This window comes from Tachypleus tridentatus, chromosome 8 (assembly GCF_004210375.1).
Source record: "Tachypleus tridentatus isolate NWPU-2018 chromosome 8, ASM421037v1, whole genome shotgun sequence".
Taxonomy (NCBI): Eukaryota; Metazoa; Arthropoda; class Merostomata; order Xiphosura; family Limulidae; genus Tachypleus; species Tachypleus tridentatus.
In genome coordinates this window covers 138,508,085-138,527,117 of record NC_134832.1, presented here as the reverse complement: position 1 = coordinate 138,527,117, position 19,033 = coordinate 138,508,085, and the positions used below count along the sequence as shown (strand labels likewise).

Sequence of the window (19,033 nt, the reverse complement as noted above, 5' to 3'; positions counted from 1 at the left end):
TTACTGTAAGTAGCTAGCTGTAAACCATACACAAGTAACATAAGCACAAATTCCTACTGGGACTAGTATATACTATATACACATTAACTTAGAAACGATACACAAGAGCTAAACGCACAAAATTATAATGGGACAAATGGTAAACTACAGATACCTTCGTAGTGATAGTACTGGTTTGGTTTGGTTTTTGAATTTCGCGTAAAAATAGAGGGAAGGCAGCTAGTCTTCACCACCCGTCGCCAACTCTTGGGCTACTCCTTTACCAACTAATTGTAGGATGGACCGTAACATTATAACGCCCCCACGGCTGAAAGAACGAGGATGTTTGGTTTGATGAGGATTCGAATTTGCGACCCTCGGATTACGAGTCGAGTGTCTTAACCACCTGTCCATACTGGGCCAGGATAGAACTGTATAGTTATAAGGAATACTCAAGCACATGATTCTAGAACAATTATTGTAGTGTGTGTGTAGGGGTGTAGTTTGAAAATCGTTACACAAAATCAGAATATCTGTATATGATAGGAATCATTTCGAGTTAGTGCAACACCTTAATGGTAAACCATAACCACATTTACAGTCTCTTTACATAATAAACTGGTTGTATAGAGAGTTCATATATATAAGTGGTTTGGTTCATATTAGGCAAGATGTAACAGTATCTGAAACTAAGCAAACGAGTAAAGATGTTTACCTATAAAATGCGTTTGGAGTTTTGTTATTTCTGGCTTATTTATTATTGATATTTTTACAAAAGTATAATTCTGAGATTGTCTTTCATTCCATTTTTCTACCATTGTCTTTCCTTTTTTTGTGTGTAGGAAAATATTCTTATTAAGCAAGGAGAAACCAGTTCTATAAAAGTTATTGATTTTGGTAGTTCTTGCTTTGCCCACCAGAGGGTTTACACTTATATCCAATCAAGATTTTACAGATCGCCAGAAGTAGGTTTTTTAACTTCTATTTTAATTAGTTTAATTAGAAATAAAAATGTAATAGTATAATCATACACCACAGGATTTAGTGTTGTATATGTATTGATTGCTAAAACTAATTACTTTATACAGCTGTTTTATGTAAGTTCGTAATCACCACGGCACGTGCGAAAACTAAAAGACACGTTACAGCTATCGTGGCGAACGGAAACCTTCCATACATACTAATGTTATTTTACCGAATCACGTAGTTAAACATGATATTTATAATACCTATATTAGTAAGCTCCTGTAATGAATGAGTGAATTAAAAGAATACTGAAATATATCTCAATCCTGATGTATTTATTAGTGCAGAAAAAAAGAGAAAGACTAAAACATTAAGAGAATTATACTAAAAAAAATCAGCCTTTTATCTTGCTTTCTTATTCATATCAGGGGTGGCCAAACATCGGCTCGCGTGCCACATGCGGGTCTTTGACATGTAATGTACGTCTCGCGGAAATATGTTGGTTGAGTTCCTTTCTGCATTACAATTAATATAAAAGTTAAATAAAAAATGTTCAAATTTTATAATTATTTACCGGTAAAGACTGAAAGTCTACTGGATTAAAACGTAAGTTTAATGTTCATGGTGAGTAAATGTATTTAATAATTTAAATCCTAATTTTAATGCTAGATTTGAGTCAGGGATTAAAGAATTTTCGGATCAGCAAGGATTACAGAGGAATTGTGCTAGAGAATCAGTAATCGTACAGCCCGGTGCTGACAATGTTAATTTTAGTGGGCGTGGCTGGTGATTGTGGCGTGTGTGGCTGTGTTGCGGACAGTGAAATTAGCAGAGTGTTAGCGGGAAACTGGGCGCTGTAGAGCTTGGTTACGTTGCGCGTGTTGGAGCTTATTGTTTCTTTTCACGTTAATCTTTTAGAAGTGTCTGCGAAAATTTTGTGAAGGAAGATGGCGTCATCAAATTGTAAAAAGCGAAAGTATGAAGATGAAAACAGAAATTTTAAGCCAGAGTGCAAGGAAGATTTTGCATTTACTGTTAAAGGAGGTAAACCTTTGTGTCTTATCTGCAATGTGTTACTCAGTCATTTCAAAACCAGTAACTTGAAACGTCACTATGAAACAAATCACAAAAACTTTTCGTCTGATTATCCACATAAATCAGAATTACAGGAAAACAAATTAACTGTGTTAAAATCATCACTAAATAGCCAGCAGACACTGTTGACAACGTTCAGTAAGAAAGTTGATTCAACGACTGAAGCTAGTCTTGTTATGTCATGGAATATTGCTCGTGCTGAACGCCAATATTCTGATGGTGAATTTGTTAAGTAAAATATAACTGAAGTTGTTGCTGTGTTAGATCCAAATAACACAAAACTTCAGTGACTAATAGTACAAACACCAGCTCACACCACACTACAGAGATACGTATCTCAATGATCAGTGCCGATGTTGCAGGCAAAATGCAAAATGATTTAAAGAATTCCATTGCATTCGGCTGAGCCCTTGACGAATCTACAGACATACAAGACAACTGGCAGTATTTGTTCGTTATGTTTCCTCTGATGTAGCTGTGAAAGAAGAGATGTTGAACTTAGTAGCACTAAAAGAAACAACTCGTGATGTTGACATTAAATATGCGCTTGACAGAACCTTAATAAATGCTGATATTCCACTGGATAAACACGTCAGTGTTGCAACAGATGAAGAACCTCCGATTGTGAGGAAAAATGCAGGATTAATTGCACTTATGAAAAGTGGTTCTAGCTTTCCAGAGTTTCTACCTGTTCATTGCATTATTCATCGTGAACAGCTGGAAGCCAGATACTTCAAGTATGAAGATGCTATTTGTTCTTGAAATTGTCAATTTCATACGTTTAAATGGGAAGACCCACCGACATTTCAAAAATATATTGAATAATTGGAACTTGAAGATAAACCCAGTGATGTCTCTTTCTACTACATTGTGAGGTGGCTGTCAATCAGAAATGTCTTAAACAGGTTTGTGGATCTGTTGGAGCCCATTATTACCTTTTTTTTGAAGAAAAAAGTATTCTCTCTTCAATTGGGAAATGATGAATGGATGCAAGATCTAATATTCCTTATTGTTATAATGAATAATCTACAAACTATCAACTTGGCACTCCAGGGGAAGGATAAGATTGTTTCTGATCTTACTCAGACAGCTTTCAGCTTTCAGAATAAAATAAGGATTTGCCAAAGAGATATATTGGCAAAAAACTTCGATTACTTTCCCAATCTCAAAAGGAGAGTAAATACATTCCCTGATATTGAAATAAAAGACTAGAAACTGGAAGAATACAATAATAAATTACAAGGACTACTTGATTATTTTCTAGACAGGTTAGAGGTCTTGCAGAAGCTGCAGCCGTGCTTCGCTTTTCTTGTAAATCCATTCATGGTTGATGTAATCAACGATAGTTGTTCAATTCTCGAACCTCTGGTTACAGAATCATCTGCTGTGGAAATGGAACTAATAGAACTACAGGAGGAAGTAGGTCTAATGATGCTTCATAAATTCCATTCTACAGTTGAGTTCTGGAAGCAAGTTACAGAAATAAAATATCCTGAACTGAAAAAAGGAACCAGTGTGCGACTCATCTCAATTTTCAGCACGTCATACTGTTGTGGATCACTGTACTCTGTAATGAAGTTTGTGAATTCAAAGCGTCGTGCAATCCTTACAAATCAACTCCTGGCGGAGCTAATTCGTAAAACTTTAACAACATATCAGCCGAAATTTCAACGACTCACAATCAAGATGGGAACTCACAAGACCTCTACTAGCAGTTAAAAGTCTGATAATTGTGTGAATGTCTGTTAGTGTCAGAAATATATTATGATAATACTAAAATTTTGTAAAGTGGTATCTGATTAAAATATCTCTAATTTTATTGTTTTACATATTTTCCTTTAAGTTTTTACAAGATATTTACTAAGACAAATAAATATCATTAAGATATTTGTTTTTACCCCTTTTATTTTTATTTTTGGTAGTCTCATTTAATGTTAATAAAATGCAAATTTGCATATTTTTGTTAGATGTTTCCGTAGTTTATTACCATATTAAATACGCTCTATATAGTTAAAACAATGATCAGCTAGGGGTTTGAAAACATTTGGTGTATATATGTGTACTTTGTGATTATTGAAACTAATACAAATTAACAGTTTAAAAACTACATACATGAATAAATGTGTGTTACAATAAAAACGTGTGTGTAATATTTGTTCATGTCTTTCGGCTCTCAAACATCTGCAATTTATCGTATGTGGTTCTTACGTTAAGCAAGTTTGGCCACTCCTGTTATATATGTATCATTTGTCATCTGCATTTCTTTTCAGTCAGAGAATTTTACCACTCTGAGCTGTGATAGTGTGAAATATTGTTGAACTAAAGCGATTTATGATATAAATACTTGATGAAGGAAGTTTGGTGTTTTAAGATCTTTTTCTCTGCATAATGATTCTGGATTTAAGTAAATATTTCAAGGTCATACAACATTGATTTTGTTAATTTATTTAATGATTGGTTTCTTGTATATTTAATACGTTAAGTGTTTGAGTTTTTGTTGTCTTGGTTTCCACCAGGTTATTCTTGGGCTTCCTTATGGAACTGCTATTGACATGTGGAGCCTGGGTTCTATTCTGGCAGAACTTTACACCGGATTTCCATTATTCCCAGGTGAAAATGAAGCAGATCAGTTGGCCTGTATCATGGAGATAATTGGACCACCTCCAACTGAATTGCTTGAAATGGCATCTCGTCGGAGGCTATTTTTTGGTAAGGATAAAAAACAAAACAGATAAAACCTTTAAGATATTTATCGTTAAAATATGCCAGAAAATATTATGTTTTACGTATTTTAGACTCTGTGACATGTTAGAATTTATTGGTAATTGTTCTTTCACACGCGTTGTTATATTTACGAACTGAATATACTTCCTGGTAGCTCACTGGAAACTCGAGAGCTTGTGATACTAAAACTTAGAATTCGATTCCTCTGATGGACACATCACAGATAGCCTGTTGCACAGATTTTAGATCACTAACAAATGTTTGTTTGATTTGAAGCTACTCGAGAGCTATCCATGCTAGCCGTCCCTAATTTAGTAGTGTAAGAATAGAGGGAAGGCAGCTAGTCATCACCACCCACCGCCAACTGTTAGGCTACTCTTTAACGAACGAATAGTGGGATTCACCGTCTCATTATAACACCCCCACGATTGAGAGAGCGATTGTGTTTGGTGTGATGGGGATCAGTTAGTAGCAAACCAACCGTAAAATAGTATTTGAATATAATGAACATTATGTGTGCATCAGGCATTCATGCACTCTAAAAAAAAATAAATCTTTATATTGTCTTTGTATCAGTAACTCAAAATAGTTTTAATGATTTCTTCAATATCTTAAAGAATACAAGCTGTTGATTTATTCAGTGTTTAACTTTCCTGCTTTCAGACTCCAAAGGTCATCCCAGGAATCTTGTGAATAGTAAAGGCTTGAAAAGAAAACCATCTTCAAAAACCTTGGAGTCTGTTTTAATATGTGCCCAAGATCCATTTGTGGATTTTCTTAGCAAATGTCTTGAGTACGATGTTCTATTTTTGATTTTTTAAAAATACTGTGCTTATATACCTAATGTTTAGCAAATATCGTAAATACGACTTGCTATTATTGAATTTTTTTAAAGTTTGTACTAATATACCTAAGGCTTAGCAAATGTGTTGTATACAATCTGCTATGTTTAAAGATTGTGCTTATATACCCAGTGTTCAACAAATGTGTTATGTGATCTGCTTTTTTTTTTTTTAAACCGAACTTACACAACTAACGTGCAGCAAGTAATGTCGTATAATTTCTTCCTTTTGTTGTTAATGAGTCAAATACAAAGTTTTAAGATCATTTATTATTATTCTAGTGTAAAATTGTCTGACGACAAAACTCTTATCACACGAAATGCTAATTACTTGTTATGTAACTATTGTGAAGACTTTTGATGTTTGTTGACTGTAGATGGGATCCTGACCTTCGAATGACTCCAGATGAAGCCCTTAGACACCCTTGGTTATCAGGAACTAAAGATGGCCGATGTGTTACTTCTAAAGCAGTTCATTCACTGGCAGTTAGTGAAACAGAAACAGGTACGTTTTTGTTATTTCAGTTCATACTCTGATACTCTCCAAACTAAATACCAGTCATGTTCAAACTCGCCTCAGTCCTCAGTTAATAAGTACAGAAATGTTGTGTATTTTATGTTCCAACTTACAATAAAGTGAAATAATGATCGCTACCTTAACGTCTTTTGGTGCTTCGCCACAAAATGTTAGATCTTCTGTCATAGTAGAGTATAAAAATAGATATTTTAGTATATCTATTTGCGATGTCTTCATTCATCAAACTTTCTAAAACTAGCAACAAGAATGAGATTAACATTGAGATTTGATCCCTCTAAAGATTTTAACTCCTATGTCACTGAATATGTCGAAGAGATTGTCTTTATCTGATACTCAAACCTTTTCCGCTTCGGATTTAAGTAGAAATAAATTATTCACAAACTTTTTCGACCTGCTACAACAACATTTCTCTCCAATGTTATTCAGAGATTGCTTAGAGATTTCATCTTTACAGAAGGAGCCAGTATATAGTAAGAAAGACGAACTCCATCACCGCAATTTCGGAGGCATTTTTCAACTGGCCTTATATTAAATTTGTTGAATAAAACGTCTGTTGCCTGAAGCTGCTTTAAATAAAAACAGGAATAATGAAAACAGTAGCTGAGAACACCACCTGGACGTTAGTTCTTCTGTGGTCATTATATGTTCTAAAATGTTGTCAATAAATGTTGTACCGTCTGGTACCTTAATACTATCTGTTCATACTAACGTTTCAACTGTGCCAGTGATGATGAATCTGGAAAAATAAAAGGTCAAACCAAACTTATGCGGAGAATGTACTGATACTTTCTTCCAAACGAAACGTACTATTCAACTAACAGGAAGACTGTGTAAGATAAACAGTGGTCCATCAAATCCATGTGCTGTACTTTGCTGAGGCTGTTGGTCCAGTGCAGCACATGTGCAGTTTCAATAGTCTAACATGAACGTAAAATATGTGCAAATGAACTATATACTGGATTTGTGGCTTCAATGAGTCCCCTTGTGGGACAGTGGTAAGTCTTTAGATTTACAGCGCTAAAAATAGAGGTTCGATTCTCCTCTGTAGATACAGCAGATAGCCCGATATGGACTTTCTCTAAGAAAATACCCAAGGCTTTAATAAGAGGTACTCTTGAAGCTTTGCAATGATAAATTCGATCATCTGAAAATGGGATTATTGAGTTTTCTAAGAAGAAATAATTAACCAGACATGTTTATGAGCCGAGTGACCAGGTTGGAAGTTCTAACTCTGTTAAAACAGTCTGATTGAAGAAATTCCAAACCAACTGAATCTCCATGGTGAACATCTCCTGAGATAGCATAACTTTCCAAAATTCTGGGAATTGTTTAAACCTGACTTGGGCACTTTAAACGAAGTAGAAGAGAAATTATTTACCCAGAATAACACTCTATTAGTACGTAGCAAACTTGGTCTGTTTCTTTTGCAATCCATCCAGAGATGAAACTGGAGTTAAATAGATTCGTGTTTTCTAGGGTGAATAAATACAAAACTTAACTGTCACACAGCAATATATACCAGCAAAGAAAGTCAAAATATATAATACTTACAACAGTCAGCAAGTTGATTCTAAGTTGTCGCCTTTGAACTCTAAGTCACAAAAAACACGGACTGTATTGTGCCAAAAGACAGGAAACATTATATGAAGTCTGTATCATTCTGCATACCTTGTGAGATTTGTTATTACTTCATTACTTTACCACTCAGTTCCACAGGGATTACATGAAGCACATGATGCATGGTTACATAATACGCTTTCAGACTTACAGCTGTGACATGAAGTGGACAGGGGGTAAGAGTAAATTGTTATGGTCCGTGCAAGTAAAGTAATTTTTGACCTTAGACTAATACTTCAATAATAATGGACAAGAAACATATTGTTTAAATCCAGCTTGAACCAGGAATAAGTAATTTTCAAACTTATCCCTTCTGTTAATTTGTGAAATTAAAAACAACTATTAATTAAATTTAGTCCAGATTATCAGAAAATAATATAGGTTTCGTTCTGCCGTTCTATGAAAAAAAGAGAGCGTTTATACTGAACTATTAGCCACCTGATCCTTATAACCTGTAAAATGGAAACAAATATTAACCTGTTGACTGCCAAGTATTTCAGCTGCTACGGCAACTCCAAACCAAGTTCAAAATACAACTCTAATGCTTCTTCATTTTGTAATCTTTTTCGTCACGCCATTTTAGATCGAAAGTGAAACAATGTGAAAGTAGGTCAAATGCTTGTATGGTGCTGACATCTAGCGTTAAAGTTAGTTATTATTGAGAACGAATTAACTAGTCCGTGGCACTGTGTTACCGATCGGCTTGGACGAGTTATCCCGTCTACGGCACTGAACAGGTTAAAGAGAAACCAGCTGATATCAAACAGTTTTATACCAAAGTAAATAATCAGTCAAACCATTGTGTGTGCATAAAGGATGCAATATCTTGTATTTCACTGGACTGTGTCACTGGTGTTAACTTATTTGTTTGTTGCCTAACACACAGCTACACAATGGGCCATGTGTGCTCTGCTTTTTGTAGGATCCGAAACCTCATTTTTTTTGGCGTTACAAGCCCTTAGACTTTCCACTAATGCCATTTTTCAGATAAAAAAGTGTTTATCAAACATCTCTCTTCTTCAGCTCCGTCTGGGTGCTAATATTTCATGAGCAAACTAAAGTTATGTTAGTTATCGGTTATTAAGTGCAAAGCTGCACAGTGGGTATGAAAACTCGCTTTTAGGTTAATAAACCCCCAGACTTACTACTGAGTTCATTTGTTCCTGTGACTTCGTGCGGACGGAAATTTTGGGGATCCAGAAGATCTTTTGGAAGGTTTTGGAATGTTTTGCCACCCATGTTATAAAAGAAACCCTGAAAATTGACATAATTCTGTAAAAATATTACAAATTGTATAGCTAAGTTTAGTTAGGTGTATTTGAGGTTTATGGCTTGATTTGAATTTTGCTATCTGCGTTAGCTATCCCTAATTTGGCAGTGAAAGACAATATGAAAACAGCTGGTCCTCACCATTCACTGCCAACTCTTGATACCATTTTGCTAACAAATAGTGAAATTGACTATAACATTACAACGTCCCCACGGATGAAATGCGAACATGTTTGGTGGGAAGGGAATTCGAACCCTCGGCTCTCAGATTGTGAGTCAAACGCTCTGGGTTTGTTTGAATCTTTAAGTATTCAAAATAACAATAACAAACAAACAAATTCCATAGACTTTCGTATTAATAACAATTTATCTTGCTTACGTAAACCCTTTTCAATGAATAAGGATGATGAATGTTTCACAAAATCATTTTAATTGTTTAAATATGCTATGCCTCTTAGAGAGAACATTTTCGTCGTTGCTTTAGAACATCTGCCATCGATCCACAATGTCTACAAGGGAGTCAAAGGTCATCATAAGAGGAAGGATTCTCGTTCCTTCAGCAAAGCTGTCTCAGAAGAATCGTGTAAGTTAAATAAGATTTTACCCTTACATACAGTGTAACTTACATTGCGTTTCGTAAACATACACATTGTTCGTTTTGTTGTTGTTGTTTTTCTACCCATATCCAACGAGTAGGTTAAACGGAATTTTTCTGTGACGCATTATTAATTTAATTATAATTCTATAGTTTCCTGTGGTATAATTTCGTAAGATTCTACGGTTGTACTATAGAAAATGTACCTAATACTGTGAAATCATACACAAGGATATAAAGTGTTATGCTCAACATGGCGCTGCCAGTATTTTACAAGTTCACGTAGTCTTGCTTACACAGTATATTATTATTACACATAAAGTTAATAACACATGATTTCACAGTTTTCGGAGCATAAAAATTTACATGGACACATGCTGTTAATCACGTAGTATTTACAGTCCACACAGTAATTAATAAAATCTATAGATTTGAATGGTGGAAACATTTTTAATGAAGCCTGATATATTTGTAACAGTGCTGTTAACCGTAGTTGTTTTTCACATGTCTCTATGTCTATAGCAAGGTTAACTTTGACCTGAAAGTGTTTTTAAACATTTTAATGAAGCCTGATATATTTGTAACAGTGCTGTTAACCGTAGTTGTTTTCACGTGTCTCTATGTCTATAGCAAGGTTAACTTTGACCTGAAAGTGTTTATAACATTTTTAATGAAGCCTGATATATTTGTAACAGTGCTGTTAACCGTAGTTGTTTTTCACATGTCTCTATGTCTATAGCAAGGTTAACTTTGACCTGAAAGTGTTTTTAAACATTTTTAATGAAGCCTGATATATTTGTAACAGTGCTGTTAACCGTAGTTGTTTTTCACATGTCTCTATGTCTATAGCAAGGTTAACTTTGACCTGAAAGTGTTTTTAAACATTTTTAATGAAGCCTGATATATTTGTAACAGTGCTGTTAACCGTAATTGTTTTTCACATGTCTCTATGTCTATAGCAAGGTTAACTTTGACCTGAAAGTGTTTTTAAACATTTTTAATGAAGCCTGATATATTTTTAACAGTGCTGTTAACCGTAGTTGTTTTTCACATGTCTCTATGTCTATAGCAAGGTTAACTTTGACCTGAAAGTGTTTTAAACATTTTAATGAAGCCTGATATATTTGTAACAGTGCTGTTAACTGTAGTTGTTTTTCACATGTCTCTATGTCTATAGCAAGGTTAACTTTGACCTGAAAGTGTTTTTAAACATTTTTAATGAAGCCTGATATATTTGTAACAGTGCTGTTAACCGTAGTTGTTTTTCACATGTCTCTATGTCTATAGCAAGGTTAACTTTGACCTGAAAGTGTTTTTAAACATTTTTAATGAAGCCTGATATATTTGTAACAGTGCTGTTAACCGTAGTTGTTTTTCACATGTCTCTATGTCTATAGCAAGGTTAACTTTGACCTGAAAGTGTTTTTAAACATTTTTAATGAAGCCTGATATATTTGTAACAGTGCTGTTAACCGTAGTTGTTTTTCACATGTCTCTATGTCTATAGCAAGGTTAACTTTGACCTGAAAGTGTTTTTAAACATTTTTAATGAAGCCTGATATATTTGTAACAGTGCTGTTAACCGTAGTTGTTTTTCACATGTCTCTATGTCTATAGCAAGGTTAACTTTGACCTGAAAGTGTTTTAGGCATGTGATTGTGTCAATGTAATTATGGTTAATTTCGGGTTTGAAGCATGTATATATTAAATATGTTCTGTGTTTCCACGAGTGTATTTTACACGTCACTTATTAACCGCAGTTGCTTATGATTCCGTATTACGAACATTAAAATCACAATGAGTTCTTCAGGAGGTTATTGTATCATGATTGTTTTATCTGACACAATCGCTTTTCTATAAAACTAGAGCTATCCAGTTCACACGACTCAGTGTCGATAAACTAATTCATATTGAAAACACTGTAATATTCGTCCATTTATATATCGATAGTAATACGTTTGACTATAGCTGTATTGTAAACTTTTTAATTTTGTTTTATTAAGTAATGGTTTCATTTCCTTTTGTTCCAGTGATCCTTGGTTCATTTGACAGTGCAGACACAGCTTTTGGGGATTTAGAAGGTCCCCTGGAAGATTCTGGAATGTTTTTGCCGCCAATATTGTGAAAGAGACCCTGAAATGTGTCACATTCCTTTAAACGTGTTGCCAAATAATTTTAAAACAATATATCAACATATCGTGGAGCAGCTGATACATTTGTGTTTGGTGTATTTGACTGCGTCATCCTTCATAGTATAGCTTGTATGTAGAAATTAAAAGCGAGCTAGCTGCAGTGAAAAGTTATGTCACTATTGGTTAGATTCGTTCCTCACATGTGGCTTGCTGTAACATCACCAATGAGCCATGTTCTCGTGTGAGGCTTGTTGTGGCATTACCAATGAAACATGTTCTCACATGAATGGCTTGTTATAACATCACCAAGTGATTACCTGTTGTAATATGTCCAATGAACCATTTTCTCATGTGGATGGCTTGATATAATATCATCAATGAGCGATGTTCTCAGGTGTGGCTTGTTTTAATGTCATTAGTAAGTCATATTTTCACGTGGATGGCTTGTTGTAACATCACCAATGTACTATTTTCTCATATTTGGCTTCTTGTAACATCACCAGTGAGCCATGTTCTCAGGTGTGGCTTGCCTTAATATAATCAGTAAGGCATGTCTTCGCGTGGATAGCTTGTAGTTGCATCACATGTGAGCTATGTTCTCAAGCGTGATTTGTAACATTAAATGAGATATGCTTTCTTATTTGTCAGTTGTTCTAATATCAAATGGGAAATATCTTTCTAAAGGATCATACTCACAAATATAAACGTTAATTTTCATTACCATGTTTTTCTGTGCTGTCAGAAGGTAATCACGTCTTATCGTGTGACTTGTTCTAATGTTACATGTAAAACATGCTTTCGTTTGTAACTTGTTGTAACGCTCTCATATATATCTTATGATTTCAGTAATTGATTTCATCCTAATGTGCGGCTTATAGCACTATCAAGAACAAGAAATTGTCACTCACACAATGACGCTGTTGTGTAAGCTGCTGTTAGAATTACTAATCAGTTTATTGTGCTGAATCCCAGAAATTGTTTTAAGCCATATGGTGTACGAATGAAATTGACTTAGCTACAAAGAATAAATCGAAAACTTTTGATGGCAGTGGAAAGATAAACGAACTTGTTTGGAGGTAACTCTTAAAATGTTGGTGTAGATTAATATAGCTTGACAAAGATTGACAGAATTTCAGCAGTACTTTCAATATCACGTGTTATTATCTTATCAGGCTGTTGCATATGAAACGGTGGATTTTTAAAGGAAAATGTGAAACCAGTATATCTTTTTCTTGTTTAATTTATTAAACCAAAATAAGCTCCTTTAAATTCAATACACTTTTGTCCACAAGTTGTAAGTTTATAAGTGCCATCTTTAAAGCATTAGACATTCTTTGATGGAATGAAGTCTTCGAAGGAACTTTTAATTGACCTTTTGTTTGCAAAAGTATTTTTTCCCTTTAAATAATGTAAAAATATTTGAAATAGTGCCAATCTGTAGGGGGAAGATCTGATTAATATGGTGGATGAAGTGAAGTTTCATAATGAAATTCTTTTAGTTTTTGGACATTAATGCTTGAGACATGAGGTCGAACATTGTCATGAAGGAGTACGTGTTCATTGTGACAGACTAATGTTGGATGTTTTCGTGACAATTTTAATGCATAATTTCAGGTTCATGACAATATTTCTTTGCTGTGATTGTTTCTCCGGGACTTAAGAATGACGACCATCACACACTGACCATAAGGTTCTTATGGTGAAGATCTGGTTTTGGTACTTCATCATGGTCAAGCCACTATCCGGATCGTCGTGAAGATCTAGTTTTGGTATTTCATCATGGTCAAGCCACTGTTCGGATCGTCGTGAAGATCTGGTTTTGGTACTTCATCATGGTCAAGCCACTGTCCGGATCGTCGTGAAGATCTGGTTTTGGTACTTCACCATGGTCAAGCCACTGTCCGGATAGTCGTCAAATGTCGAAAATAATCCACTTTCCATCACAGGTGACAATTCTATGGAGAAACGTGTCGTTTTTGTTGCAAGTAAGAAGCAAGGAACAAATTTCAACTCATCTTATTTGGTGGTGTTCAGTAAATTCGTGAGGTTCTAATTCGTCGAGCGTTTTCAACTGTTAAATAATGTTGAATAATGAATATTAAATTTGTCATCATGTTCTTCCTCGGTTTTGCGATTGCCTGATTCAACTAAGGTCTTCAATCCTTCTTCATTAATTGTTGTCTGAGGGCGGCCTCAAGGCTCATTTTGAAGGCTTGTGTCACCAGTGCAAATTCTCCTAAACCAACACTGTGTTTTGCACTCATCAGCTGTGCCATTATCGACTGCATGATTGATATCACGAGCTGTTGTCGCCATACTGTGACAAAATTTGAACTCGTGCAATAAAATTGCACAAATATCAAATTTATCCATGGTGACAAAAATCAGTATAAATATGATTTAGTTTTTTGAATAAGAAATATACAGTGAGTTTACAATGAACCAGACAATATACTATATTATTCTGACAACTTTAGGGCAATTCTCCTTTTTCAGCTACTAAAACTTGAATTTCAGATTTGCAAATATCAAAAACCGAAATTTCATATGGAACAGCCTGATATCAGTAGTAACGTGATACTGATACCAGTGATCCGGAGTTAAAAGTGCTATTCTTGATGATGTGTCAGATGTGGATGGATAAAGTTAAAGATAATGTGATGACAATGTTGATATTCTCCAGTTCTCCTAGACATATCAGTGAACAGGTTTTCCTAAAGGGTATAGTGTCAGGGTATAGTTATTGACATATCAGTGAACAGGTTTTCCTAAAGGGTATAGTGTCAGGGTATACTTATTGGCATATCAGTGAACAGGTTTTCCTAAAGGGTATAGTGTCAGGGTATACTTATTGACATATCAGTGAACAGGTTTTCCTAAAGGGTATAGTGTCAGGGTATACTTATTGACATATCAGTGAATAGGTTTTCCTAAAGGGTATAGTGTCAGGGTATACTTATTGACATATCAGTGAACAGGTTTTCCTAAAGGGTACAGTGTCAGGGTATAGTTATTGACATATCAGTGAATAGGTTTTCCTAAAGGGTATAGTGTCAGTGTATAGTTATTGACATATCAGTGAACAGGTTTTCCTAAAGGGTATAGTGTCAGGGTATACTTACTGACATATCATTGAACAGGTTTTCCTAAAGGGTATAGTGTCAGTGTATAGTTATTGACATATCAGTGAACAGGTTTTCCTAAAGGGTATAGTGTCAGGGTATACTTACTGACATATCATTGAACAGGTTTTCCTAAAGGGTATAGTGTCAGGGTATACTTACTGACATATCATTGAACAGGTTTTCCTAAAGGGTGTAGTGTCAGGGTATAGTTATCGATGATTTCGAGAGCACTTTTAATAAATCACATTCTATGGGCACTTGATACAAAATATTTGATCATGTCTGTGGCTAAAGGTTAAGCCTGTGATGTCAGATGTAGACAGTGTATCTCATTTTAAATTTCTTGCACAGAAAGGGATTGCAAGTGTTAATGTGAATCTTTTTTTTAATGATCCAACTCAAGAATAGGGTGCAAAATGACTCTCGTAGTATAGACAAAGTCACAGAATTTAATACACCAAACGAACTCCACTGAATAGGTTAAAGATCATGTCTACACCACTTCATGGTGTTGTGAGTATCTCTTGTTATATATTTGTGGTTCTACTAGGTAAGCTACGAATAAGCCAACGTTGTAAGTGTAAGTATGTTTGTTTCGCTTTTCTTTAAGGTTATGTACATTCAAATGTTTCGTACTTTGGGGCTAATGGTGTTACACTGGTAAAGTATTCAGATTATTTTTGTTTACAGTAGATGGCACCACTTAACTAGCGATTTAGTTTGTACATTGCGCCGCCAGAAGTATAGCAAAATGTGGAAATAAAGGCAAGAATAAGTTCTCGCTTATATTTTTTGTAATTATTATAGCATGTCCATAGCTTAAGTATCTGGTGTTATTAAACGAGATACTAACTTAGATTTATTCCAGCAGGTGTCTAGTGTATTTTGTCATTATTGCTGTTTTTATATCTTGATGACAACTGGAATATTATGATTTAACTTCACACATTAATCCTTCTACGGGTGGCTCCAAGCACTATTACAGATATGGGATTGTTTATATCATATTGATCGCTCCCAGAGGCTGATATTGCTACTTTGGAGCCAAGCACGAGAAATATAATCTTGATAGAGCAACACATTGACCTGCATTAACAACTAACCTATTTTGATTTATAGGCTCGAGCTTTCATAAACACTATTAACTATTTCTCATGTCGACTTTTCCGCTTCTTATACTTCATAATACGTTTGTTTAGACTTCTCACTTGAGCTTTAATACTGTTACGAATAACCCTATATAAATCTATGTATTAATACTAACTTCATTCTCTTGAAGGGTTGTTTTGGGTTTTTTTTAATTTCGCACAAAGCTACTCGAGGGCTATTTGCGCTAGCCGTCCCTAATTTAGTAGTGTAAGATTAGATGAAAGGCAGCTAGTCATCACAATCCCCCACCGACTCTTGGGCTACTGTTTTGTCAACGAATAGTGGAATTGATCTTAACATTATAACGCCCACACGGATGAAAGATCGAGCATGCTTGGTGCGACTGGGATTCGAACCCGCGACCTTCAGATTATCTCTTGAAAGACATGTTGGGTAGGGGATGTCACATATGTTACAAGTTTTTCGATTACGTTTGGCAGATCAGAGTATTATGCTTATGAAGTGAGAGCTACATTATCTAGTGTACATAATAAAATTATAATTAAAAACTATTTTACTTCAGTCGTACTCATAACGTTTCCCCAATCCGTAACGTAATAATATTATAAAGATTCGTTACTAAGTTATGTGACAAAAAGGTAAAGTATTATTTCGAATGTTCTATATAACTAATAAAAACACTACATACAGATAAGGTTTCACATTATATATGTAAAAATGGCTGGTATGGTTTGAGATTTTTTTTTTTTTGTAGAGAGCGAACAACGTTTCGACCTTTTCCGTCATTATCAGGTTCACAAAGAAGGTCGAAACGTTGTTCGCGTCTCTACATAAAAAAAAATTCTCAACCCATACCAGCCGTTTTTACATATATATTTTTCTCCACAAGGGGTTTTCTCGTCATCACGAATGTTTCACATTATAAAGCTAAACGGGACAGTTTCAACATGACAATTACTGTGGTAAAATATGACATTAAAATGGCAAGATATCATTTGTGACAGTTTACCACATTACAACTGTGTGAGAATGTCACAATATGGTGGTTACTACAAAAAGATTCTTAACTGAGTAATGTGAGAAAGAGAGAAATTATTATTTGAAATGTTCTAGTGTAAACTACAAAAATTGCTACATCTCTTAGTAATTCTGTTACTTGAAACTTAAAAAATGTGTCATTTCTACTGTTTATTTCCATTTACTTACATTGTTACTTCTTGTTAAACTGAGCATTACCTGTTATCTTAGTTAAATTTTAATTTATAACAGAATCTTAAAGAAGAAAAAGTTGTGAAATGTAATTGAAGTCGCTCTTTCTCTACGTAGTTAACAACTTGAGTGTTGACTAGAGCCCCGGCATGGCCAGGTGGTTAGGGCGCTCGACTCGTAATCTGAGGGTCTCGAGTTCGAATCCCCGTCGCACTAAACATGCACGCCCTTTCAGCCATGGGAGCATTATAATATGACGGTCAAACGTACTATTCGTTGGTAAAAGAGTAGCTTAAGAGTTGGCGGTGGGTGGTGATGACTAGTTGCCGTCCACTGCCAAACTAAGGACGGCTAGTAGCCCTCGTGTAGCTTTGCGCGAAATTTAGAAACAAATAAATGTTGACTGGACTTAACAACATACGATTCATGTTTTATTGCACAGTGATTCACCACCGAAATCTACATTTGGTAACTTAGATTATTAATGTGTGTGTTTTATAGCAAAGCCACATCGAGCCATCTGCTGAGCCCACCGAGGAGAATCGAACCCCTGATTTTTTGCGTTCTAAATCCGTAGATTTTTCGCTGTACTTGCGGGTAGCTAGATCACTAATGAGTCTTAATAAATAAACGTTATAAGAAATCTGTCATGAGTTCGACAATATTATTCGGGTTATCTTTCTTCAGCACGTAGCTGGTTACTGCAACTCTTGACGGGGCTTCAATATAACGTTTTACAGAACGTACTAAGAGAAACATTGGTGTTACCAAGCGTTTAAACTTTTTTAGATGTGTAGTTATTGACCTCAGTTGTAGACTAGCCTTACCAAACAAAGTTGTTTTTTGTATGTAAGATTAAACTCATAGAGTTGAATTTGTAAAGAATAGCATTGGTCAAATGGTTTTAAGGACATTTAACCGAAACGTTCTAAAGAACAGAGCCTTTAGATTATCTTTTTTTTGTTATTCATTCGTTATTTATGCTGTTACTTGTTATTTTCTTATCCAAAACATTTGTTTTTGGGATCTACGAAGACTAACTTGTAGAAACATAACAATAGTTTAAGTCGCAACACGTGATAATTGGAGACTTTTCAATACCTTATATCTAGTTTATATTTCATTACTTTCAGAGTTGACCTGGTAGGACCAGGTGATTGGGGCGTTCGACATGCAGTCCGAAGGTAGCTGGTTCGAACCTCCATTATACCAAACACACTCCCCTTTCAGCCGTGAGGACGTTGTAATGTTACGGTCAATAACAATATTCGTTGGTTAAAAAAATAGTCCCAGAGTTGGCGTTTATGACGAGCTACCTGCCCTCTTATCATACGCTGCTAAATTAGAGACGCCTAGCGTAGATAGCCCTCGTATAGCGTTGCGCGAAAATCAGATGAAACTTCTGATGCTTAAATTACCGCTGCTTTGATTAAAATTTTTTATCAGTTAATATTTTCCTCGAGCTTCATAACATAGTATATGTTTTCTTATGGGAAAGCCACATCGGTCTACCTGCTGAGTCCATCAATGGGAATCGAACCCTCGCCTTTAGCGTTGTAAATCTGTAGACTTACCGCTGTACCAGCAGCGGGCGTAGTATAGGTACTCTCAAACAATATATACTGATTTAATTACAAAGAATATAATTTATCAGTAAATTAAGTTTGTTCTTTCCCGTAGGTTTGTTGTAAAATTGTTGTTTGTGATTTATTTACAACTAGAAATGGCCAGTGAGTTGAGAGTCAATATTAAGTTTGTCAATTACTCTAAATCCTCAAATGTTAAATCATGTTTGCGTCTACGATAATTCTGAATTGACGTTCTCCCAATCAT

General features: G+C 35.1%; 1 pseudogene across 1 annotated transcript in view; it reads left to right on the top strand.

Annotated features, from left to right (window-relative positions):
- Positions 1-16,707, top strand: part of LOC143223602 (dual specificity tyrosine-phosphorylation-regulated kinase 4-like) — a 64,763-nt pseudogene extending 48,056 nt beyond the window's left edge. The window contains exons 7-12 of the transcript XR_013012974.1: positions 822-944; positions 4,557-4,749; positions 5,428-5,557; positions 5,983-6,110; positions 9,514-9,612; positions 11,655-16,707. The product of XR_013012974.1 is annotated as a dual specificity tyrosine-phosphorylation-regulated kinase 4-like (transcript). The remainder of the gene's footprint in view (positions 1-821; positions 945-4,556; positions 4,750-5,427; positions 5,558-5,982; positions 6,111-9,513; positions 9,613-11,654) is intronic.
- Positions 16,708-19,033: the final 2,326 nt, after the last annotated feature.